Consider the following 10,136-nt stretch of genomic DNA (forward strand, 5'->3'; position numbering starts at 1 on the left):
CAGCACACTTCAAGCTGCCTTCGAACAACCTAATGCTCGAAATCGAGTTTGGGGAAATCACATTTTGGTTTTGGCAATGTTTTTAAAGTGTAGTTTTGTAAATACGCAATTAATCCGTCCGAGTATACTTAAATTCTAACAAATGGTCAGTCCGCGCGTAAAAATATTTGCAGTACACTTCAAGCTACCGTGGAACAATCTTGGGCTCGAAATAACGTTTCAGGGAACAGTGAAAACTCTCCTGTCGTCCTTTCGTTGCAACAAAGTAATCATACCGCGGGAGCAACGCAGGACAAGGACAAGACGGGACGAGAACGCTTGCGTTGTTCCTGCGCTATGATTACTGTGTTGCAATGAATTACCAACCTGCCCAAGCCATCTATGTTCTGAAGTCCCTTCGTTTATGGTAACTTATAGCAGGAAGGTAATCACCACTTATTAACACTACGTGCGGAGAACGTGATAGCATGATACCGGCAAAGGCGCCTTAAGGCGCGTTCACACTAGGCCGACGATCGGCCGATTTCAGTCTGGCGATGGTCGGCGGCAGCGATTTTGGTGCCGTTCGCGCGTCTGTCACACTGCGCAGACGCCGACCGAGCGCCGATCGTCGCCCGACGAGCGCATCGCCGTCGCGTCGGCGACATAGCAACCGTCGGCCGACCCGTGTGTCACACACTCAGCCGACCTCACGCCGGCGTTGTCTTATCCCGACAGCTCGACGCTGCTGCTTCGTGCGCGCGGCTCGTCTACTAGCTCCGTTGCTGAAGGTGTCGTGGAAATCGAAGTTATCTTCTATTATGGGACGAGCTCGCACTAAAAGGATGTGAATAGTAGGCCTTTTATTATAGCACAGGTAGAGTGTACTAGAATAGGTTATTCTAGTACACTCTAGCACAGGCGACTTCCAAAGCGCCATCAACTGCGGCTTCGATGCGAAACCACCTAGGCCTAGCGACGACTAGGGCAGCCTGGCACCAGCGCGCAGTTCGTCGCCCGGCGTTGCCGCAGCCGTTGTCGTTGCCTAAAGATCCACTTTTGCACAGGCATATTGTTCTTGCTCTAATCTACGAAGCATCCTCTCTGGTATCATGACTGTTTTGTATTTTCTTGAGCGAACGTGAGGTACGCCGAGCATGCCGGCTGGCCGTCCAGCCTGGATCCCGTCTGCCGGCGTCATAAAAACGAGCTAAAGTGTGTTCTTGACGTAAATAATAAACCCTGGGTTAAGAAATGTGAAAAATGTGTAATTTTTGAGGATCGCTGACCAATACTGAGCTGCTGGCAAAGGTCACGACTATGATACGAGCAAACTTCTTGCCACAACCACCTCGTTGCTGCCGCTGGCCCGACGCCCGGTTCGCCTGGCGGCCGCTCGCTTCGCTGCTGAAGGTGTCGCGAAAATTTACCCTATTATTCGAGAAGAGGGCATATACGGGCTGGTTGGTGCATGTTTTACGAATTGGAAAAACAGCGCAATCAAAGACGAGACACAAGAGAAGGACGAAACACCAGCGCTGACTAACAACCAAATGGTTTATTGCTACAGGCGAGGCAGCATATAAATGAAATGGCACGAGTAAAAACACACAATAAGCATGAGAGAAAGATACCGCACAACCACACAACTTGACTAAAAAAAGGCACGTCACTGATGAAGATACGCAAGTTCCTTTGATAGTAGATTTATCGATGGGCTGCTGATGCAGGTGTTACCGAGCTTTCTGATATGACACGCCTCCGAAATGAGCCTTGTGGTCTCATCTTTATAACGGGCGATGATAGTGGTCTGATTGAGGTGCGCTTCGCAATCTTCACACTCAGCACAGTGCACAGCAAGATGGTTTCTGCGAGACTTGTTCTCTATATCTTTTGCAGTTCACGCAGTCTATCGTTGATGCATCGTCCCGTCTCACCGATGTAGAAACTGCCACAAGAGGTCGGGATCTTGTAAACCACACCAACACGACACTGAACGAACTTCCGCTTATGCTTCTTCTGGCAGCCTTTTTTGCTTCCATCCTCATTAACACGCTTGAACAATCCACTAAGCTTATTCCTGGCTGAAAAAACCAGCCTAATGCCTCCTTTGCTCACTATCTTCTTTAGATTGTGCGAAACTTTGTGCACATAATGGATGCACACTGTTATTTTTCTTTCTGCCAGACCCGCATCGGTGCCCTTGATCTTTCGCAGACTACATTCTGCAAGCAGGGACTCAGCAACATTTGACACCATCTTCGTGGGGTATCCTGCTGCAGATAGCCTGTTCACCTGTGCGTGAAAGCTGCCTTTTGTCTGATGCAGACATGATCTTTGCAGTGCGGCTCTTAGGCATGCCTTAGCGATACTGCGCTTAACAATCTTCGAGTGAGCTGACCGGAAAGGGAGAAGGCTCTTCCTGGACCGCAGCGAGTATGCCCAGCAAATATGGTTGTTAGAAATTGCCATTTCCATGTCTAAAAACCTGAGCCTATCATTAGAGGGGAGCTCTGATGTCAATTGGAGGTCATTAAGTTCATAAGAGAACACGTCAAAAATCTCTGCAGCCGTTTGCTGTGCGTCATTAGTGCGATATAAAATTAGAAAGTCATCAACATATCGCATTATCTCAACAATGGGCGCGTCATCGAGCTTAGTTCGAAGATGCCTGTCATAACTTGCTAGAAGTAAATCGCTTAGTACAGGAGCGATGCTCGAGCCAATGCAGACTCCTTGTTTTTGGATAAAAAATTTGCTGTCTTTAGTGACAAAGGTTGATTTCATGTAAAAACTCAGCAATTCTAAAAACCTACTAACGTCCATTCCACATGCGTTTTGGAATTTTGTTACGCCAAAGCGGTCGATGCAAAGGCTGACTTCCGCGGTCACAGAGCGCTGAGGCAAGGAATAGTAAAGGTCCTTCACATCAATCGAAAAAGCGCTTACATGTGATGGGCACTCTTCCCGAAGGAAGTCTGAAAGAGTCTCGGGCTTCCTGATGAGGAATGGGTCGTCCACCTCCAGGTGAGAAAGGCACTTCTGCAAGAAAACAGCGACTTCACGCTGCCACGTGCCTCTTTCAGACACGATTGCGCGGAATGGGCACTGATCCTTGTGTGTCTTCGCACTGAAGAACATAGAAAGGCAGGTTCCTTTCGCTGCCCTTACAGACGAAGCCAGGAGAGGCCGGCTTGTTCACAAAGCTGGACCGCTTTTTCTTGCACCTTGGCCGGTTTGACGGACTTTAATTCCTTGAAGTTGGCTTGGACTGCTTCTTGAGTCTTTTCTATGTACAGGCCATTAGACACGATGACAAAGCCACCTTCTTTGTCGGACTGTAGCAGCTTCACCTTTGCATCTCTGAGGGCTTCCGCAGTGGAGGTGAGAAGACGCGTGTTTCCTTTCTTGACGTCTTTTGGCAGGCACTCAACTCCTTCTAAGATGCACCTGTTGGCGTCATCTATGGTGCCCTTCTTGCAGCCGTCCGCACAAGAGAAAGTAGCTCAGTTTTGTCCAGACGCGGATGTTCACAGAACTTTGGTCCCTGCTTGAGAAGGCTGTTGACTTTCGTAGGGATGTTGACGTTGCCGAGCACAACCACTTCCTGTTGGACGGGCCCTGGAGGTCTCCTTTTCCGTGGAAGCCAAGGAACTATCTGGCGCCACATGAATTCTGCTGTATTGGATGCCAAACGGAGGTCTTGTCCAAATCTTTTGTTCCCTGCTTGTGTAGATACCTCGCTTCTGCACGCGAAGCTCAGGCACTCGGTGTAGAACCTGGCTTGCCTCCAGGTCTCGGATCGCAGAATGCGGCAGACTCGCTTGGCGTGACCATCTGAGGGTGCGAGTCCCCCAAATAAGCTGAGAACATCAGGAGGCAGATAAGAGTTCTTGATTGAAAACGTGAGAAGACGAGCCCGGCATGTGGTTGCGGCCAAAAGATTGACACAGATAACTGAAGAGCGGAGGCATAAAGAGGGTAGAAAAGTGCCCGATGTAGAAGAAATGAATTCGAGAAGAGGGCATACACGGGTTGGTTGGTACATGTATTACGACTTGGAAAAGGACGAAAGAGAAGGACGAAACACCAGCGCTACCCTCTACCCTCTTTATGCCTCCGCTCTTCAGTTATCTGTGTCAATCTTTTGGCCGCAACCACATGCCGGGCTCGTCTTCTCACGTTTTCAATCAAGAACTCTTATCTGCCTAGTGATGTTCTCAGCTTATTTGGGGGACTCGCACCCTCAGATGGTCACGCCAAGCGAGTCTGCCGCATTCTGCGATCCGAGACCTGGAGGCAAGCCAGGTTCTACACCGAGTGCCTGAGCTTCGCGTGCAGAAGCGAGGTATCTACACAAGCAGGGTAAAAAGATTTGGACAAGACCTCCGTTTGGCATCCAATACAGCAGAATTCGTGTGGCGCCAGATAGTTCCTTGGCTTCCACGGAAAAGGAGACCTCCAGGGCCCGTCCAACAGGAAGTGGTTGTGCTCGGCAACGTCAACATCCCTACGAAAGTCAACAGCCTTCTCAAGCAGGGACCGAAGTCCTGTGAACATCCGCGTCCGGACAAAACTGAGCTACTTTCTCTTGTGCGGACGGCTGCAAAAAGGGCCACCATAGATGACGCCAACAGGTGCATCTTAGAAGGAGTTGAGTGCCTGCCAAAAGACGTCAAGAAAGGAAACACGCGTCTTCTCACCTCCGCTGCGGAAGCCCTCAGAGATGCAAAGGTAAAGCTGCTACAGTCCGACAAGGAAGGTGGCTTTGTCATCGTGTCTAATGGCCTGTACAAAGAAAAGGCTCAAGAAGCAGTCCAAGCCAACTTCAAGGAATCAAAGTCCGTCAAACCGGCCAAGGTGCAAGAAAAAGCGGTCCAGCTTTGTGAACAAGCCGGCCTCTCCAGGCTGGCTTCGTCTGTAAGGGCAGCGAAAGGAACCTGCCTTTCTATGTTCTTCAGTGCGAAGACACACAAGGATCAGTGCCCATTCCGCGCAATCGTGTCTGAAAGAGGCACGTGGCAACGTGAAGTCGCTGTTTTCTTGCATAAGTGCCTTTCTCACCTGGAGGTGGACGACCCATTCCTCATCAGGAAGCCCGATACTCTTTCAGACTTCCTTCGGGAAGAGTGCCCATCACATGTAAGCGCTTTTTCGATTGATGTGAAGGACCTTTACTATTTCTTGCCTCAGCGCTCTGTGACCGCGGAAGTCAGCCTTTGCATCGACCGCTTTGGCGTAACAAAATTCCAAAACGCATGTGGAATGGACGTTAGTAGGTTTTTAGAATTGCTGAGTTTTTACATGAAATCAACCTTTGTCACTACAGACAGCCAATTTTTTATCCAAAAACAAGGATTCTGCATTGGCTCGAGCATCGCTCCTGTACTAAGCGATTTACTTCTAGCAAGTTATGACAGGCGTCTTCGAACTAAGCTCGATGACGCGCCCATTGTTGAGATAGTGCGATATGTTGATGACTTTCTAATTTTACATCGCACTAATGACGCACAGCAAACGGCTGAAGAGATTTTTCACGTGTTCTCTTATGAACTTAATGACCTCCAATTGACATCAGAGCTCCCCTCTAATAATAGGCTCAGGTTTTTAGACATGGAAATGACAATTTCTAACAATCATATTTGTTGGGCATACTCGCCGCGGTCCAGGAAGAGCCTTCTCCCTTTCCGGTCAGCTCACTCGAAGATTGTTAAGCGCGGTATCGCTAAGGCATGCCTAAGAGCCGCACTGCAAAGATCATGTCTGCATCAGACAAAAGGCAGCTTTCATGCACAGGTGAACAGGCTATCTGCAGCAGGATACCCCACGAAGATGGTGTCAAATGTTGCTTAGTCCCTGCTTGCAGAATGTAGTCTGCGAAAGATCAAGGGCAGCGATGCTGGTCTGGCAGAAAGAAAAAGAACAGTGTGCATCCCTTATGTGCACAAAGTTTCGCACAATCTAAAGAAGATAGTGAGCAAAGGAGGCATTAGGCTGGTTTTTTCAGCCAGGAATAAACTTAGTGGATTGTGTAAGCGTGTTAATGAGGATGGAAGCAAAAAAGGCTGCCAGAAGAAGCATAAGCGGAAGTTCGTTCAGTGTCGTGTTGGTGTGGCTTACAAGATCCCGACCTCTTGTGGCAGTTTCTACATCGGTGAGACGGGACGATGCATCAACGATAGACTACGTGAACATGCAAAAGATATAGAGAACAAGTCTCGCAGAAACCATCTTGCTGTGCACTGTGCTGAGTGTGAAGATTGCGAAGCGCACCTCAATCAGACCATTATCATCGCCCGTTATAAAGATGAGACCACAAGGCTCATTTCGGAGGCTTGCTATATCAGAAAGTTCGGTAACACCTGCATCAGCAGCCCATCGATAAATCTACTATCAAAGGAACTTGCGTATCTTAATCAGTGACGTGCCTTTTTTTAGTCAAGTTGTGTGGTTGTGCGGTATCTTTCTCTTATGCTTATTTTGTGTTTTTACTCGTGCCATTTCATTTATACGCTGCCTCGCCTGTAGCAATAAACCATTTTGTTGTTAGTCAGCGCTGGTGTTTCGTCCTTCTCTTGTGTCTCGTCTTTGATTGCGCTGTTTTTCCAATTCGTAAAACCCTGTTATTATTTTGTTGTGAGATGATGCTGTTGACAGTAAAGCGATGTGTAGAGTAGGCCTTTTATTATAGCGCAGGTGACTTCCGAAGCGCCGGCCGCTGCGGCTTCGATGCGAAAGGGGCTATAGGCCTAGCGACGACCACGGCAACCAGGTAGCAGAGGAGCTCGTCGCCCCACAAGGGAAATTGGCCAATGGCCGATGGTTGGTAGCTCGCCGGCCTTGAGTTGGCAGCCGATGTGCTCGGCCAACTTATACTCCGTTTCATACATCAGGTGCAAGGCTGTCAAAGCTAGCGCTCTTTTTTGCGCAGTCGGCATCCGTAACAGAAAATAGTGCGTTGCTTGTGGTTAGCGAAAAATAACAAATGCTTTGCCGACAGGCTTCGTGGATAATACATTTGTCATCAGCGTGACAAAAAAACGATGTTATTGCGAGCGAATCGGTCGAGATCTGGGATTTTGTATTTTGCGTTTGTCGTCTTTTTCCATTTCACGTTTTCGCTGTCCCCGCTGGCCGCCGTGTTTACTCTTTCCGTCCGCCTCTCTTTCACTTTTGAGAAAATGGCGTTCAGCTCAGTAGCTGCGGCCAGCTCTCCTGTACGCATTTTTCCGAAGGTTCGTGCACGCCAAGCAAGTAATTGCGAATGTGTTCTGCCGCACCACGATCCGTTTTCCGGAGAAGTCTGTTCGGGAAGTACTGAGTGCTGTGAGCGAGGACACCTGAGTATCTCCCCGTAGCGTTGCCAAAATCAAGGCGGAGCGTCTGTGCGGGCCTGTGGCGTCTCCGAAGAAAAGACCTCGCGACGTGAAGAGTTCAAGCTCGCGAATAGTCAAGAATGTCAGCTTCACAGTCCATGCCATCCGTCTGAAAGTGCACAGTATGTAAGCGAAGAGGGAAGTACTAACACTAGGCACTGTGCTAAAGGCTGGCAGTAAGGACATCGACCTGCCGAACTTCAACAAAACTATATTGTGGAGGTTGATGAAGGACGTCGGATTCACATTTCATCAAAGAAAACGGAATCTTGCACTGATCGAGCGAAGTGACAACATTATTGCCTGGCGTCGCAGGTACCTGCGGGCGATCAAGGAAGGGGAGGTACGAATCGTTCCTTGCTTATTTTCTTACGCAGCACGTTTAGACTGGCTTCGCATAGAGCTTGATGTTAGCTTTGCAACCTCATAGTCGGAACAGTGAGTGTTGCTTCAGGATAACACATTTAGAAGAAATCGTCTTAACACGTTGCTGTTGCCAACCTTTTGCGTAGTGGTGATGTTTCACGACCAGTTTTGCGCTACGTTTCGGTGGGGCACGTGTCTGCATGGGTCAGATTAAATCGCTAAATCCCAATTGGTGCGGCAAGCAAGAACAGCAAAACTGCCAAAAATGTAGCACTGCAATGGGTTGTGCCACCATGCCCGTAGGAACGAATGGACACCTACTGTACACTGCCAGTTGCTCCGGTGGTGCGAGTTACTGGCGCTACTGCTGCGAACGTTGGCAATTTTTAAGGCGGAAGCATTTAATGTCTCATCGTTGTAAGCAGCAGTTGTCGACAGAAATGTCACGCTTTTCAATTGGTCGAAACGGTCGTGACGTCAAAGTTCGCGAATTTCAAACGGGGCCAATTGTACTTTGGCTAGTAACCATGCAACCAATTGAAGGGATCGTATAGCGAAGCTCCAAGTAAGTGGGACTGCGCTTAGTTAAATGCTTAATTACCTAATTAGCCTAATTAAGTTTTCTAGTCAGGTCATATAAATAAATAAAACCGAGTAGGAAATTGGTCGAGCTCGGGAATCGAACCCCGGTCTCCGGCGTGCGAGACGAGCATGCTATCCACTCCGCCATGCCAGCTCGATGGTTTAGAATGAACAAAGGCGCGTGTAGTGAATACGGTGTCTCCGCTCACTCTCATCCTCCTCCCTTCCCTTCCGGCGAGGTTTAGGTGTCCACCGAGATATGAGAAACAGGTGCATTTCCTTTCCTCAAAAACCAATTTACCGAGGAGCGAGGCGTAGAACCGAATGGGCGATGGCGTTCTATGGACTCCCTGGCAGCGTTGCAAGATGCTGTCGCGTTCTACACTCAGAGCCGAAGCCTAACATCTTAACCACACATCAGTGACCACACTTTAGGTCAAAAAAGTGTCCCCCTGAATTTCGACTGGTGTCCACCGAGATATGTGAGACGGTTACTGCGTAATTTCCTTTCGTCAAATACAATTTTCATTTTCTACATTACGGACCCTGTTTGTCTTCTTTCACTCCCACTTCCTCCCTTCCTCTACGGTGCGGTTCAGGTGTCCACCGAGATGACAGAGAATTACTGCGCCATTTCCTTTCCTCAAAAAGCGCTGCGTTCAAAGGGCAAGGCACTGCGCTGAACGGGTGGTGGCATTCCGTGGACTCCCTGGCACCACGACAACACGCTGTCGCGTTCCACTCCTAAAGGCGAAGCTTAAGCGTCATTAATTAGCAGTTAATTAATATTCAGGCATTAACCAATAATTAACCATTAATTAGTGATGTGTAATCACTTAGTAATTAGTACTCAATTATATGTGACGCCACCAGTGCCACAGAACCAGCCAAAGTGGTGCGGAAAACGCTTTCGCGTCTACGCACTTTACACAGTCAAAGTGCCCCCTGATTTTGCTCGCAGTCGCCGCGAGTGAAGAGATTTCAAACGTTGCCGAATTAGTCAAGTACCCCATGCAAACATACAGTGAATATAAACTGGCTACCAAATGCCGCCTGGGCGTGAAATATAAGCCCGAACAAGGGAGCAATTACGCTGAGATATTCTTTTTCTCGAGTATCGTTGAGCGGCTGTTTGTGAGACAGGGGTCAGCAGTGCGTTTGTTGCAGTGCATTGCCTACTTACATGCTGCAGCGTGTTTGTTTACTTACAAGCATTGACTCGTGTACTAGGTTGTTTTGCATTTACAGGTGCATCGTCTACCTGGATGAAATCTGGGTCAACGCAGGGCACACAAAAGAATACGTCTGGCAGGACAAGACTGTAAAGTCATCTCAGGATGCCTTCCTGAAAGGTTTAACAACGGGATTGGCTGCGCCTTCGGGCAAATGGGCCCGTTTGATCCTTGTACATGGTGGGAGCAGTGCAACAGTATTCGTGGAAGACACTGCTGACTTCTTCAGAGCAAAAAAGGGAAACCACGCTGACTACCACTCTGAGATGGATGCCAATTGCTTTGAGAAGTGGTGTTTAGAAAAAAATTATTTACATATGTACACATGCCAAGGTTACAAGATACATTCACATTTACAAAAACAGATGGCATTAAGCATGTAACGCGAGCCAATTAAAGAGGTACCATAAACATTTCTAAGTAACTAACAGGAATGGGCAATGTAAAATAGGAATGCATATATACCGATTGACAGAAGAGCGAAAAGTCGATCATTAGACATTGAAACATTGAAAAGGAGACCTTAGCGCCAGTTTGGCCTAAAAACCAAGGCAAGACGACCGTTATTAACAGAAATAAAGGGGCATGAGAAGTGGTTCAC

The 10,136-nt window shown here is 48.3% G+C and overlaps 2 pseudogenes; one reads left to right on the forward strand and one right to left on the reverse strand.

The window, feature by feature from the left end:
• Nucleotides 1-2,356: 2,356 nt before the first annotated feature.
• LOC149333528 (uncharacterized) lies at nt 2,357-4,142 on the reverse strand (annotated as a pseudogene).
• On the forward strand, nt 4,141-7,873 carry LOC149333529 (uncharacterized; annotated as a pseudogene).
• The last annotated feature ends 2,263 nt before the right edge of the window (nt 7,874-10,136 follow it).

Source organism: Amblyomma mixtum, chromosome 8, assembly GCF_055824585.1.
Source record: "Amblyomma mixtum isolate Tamu chromosome 8, ASM5582458v1, whole genome shotgun sequence".
In the NCBI taxonomy this organism is placed as follows: domain Eukaryota; kingdom Metazoa; phylum Arthropoda; class Arachnida; order Ixodida; family Ixodidae; genus Amblyomma; species Amblyomma mixtum.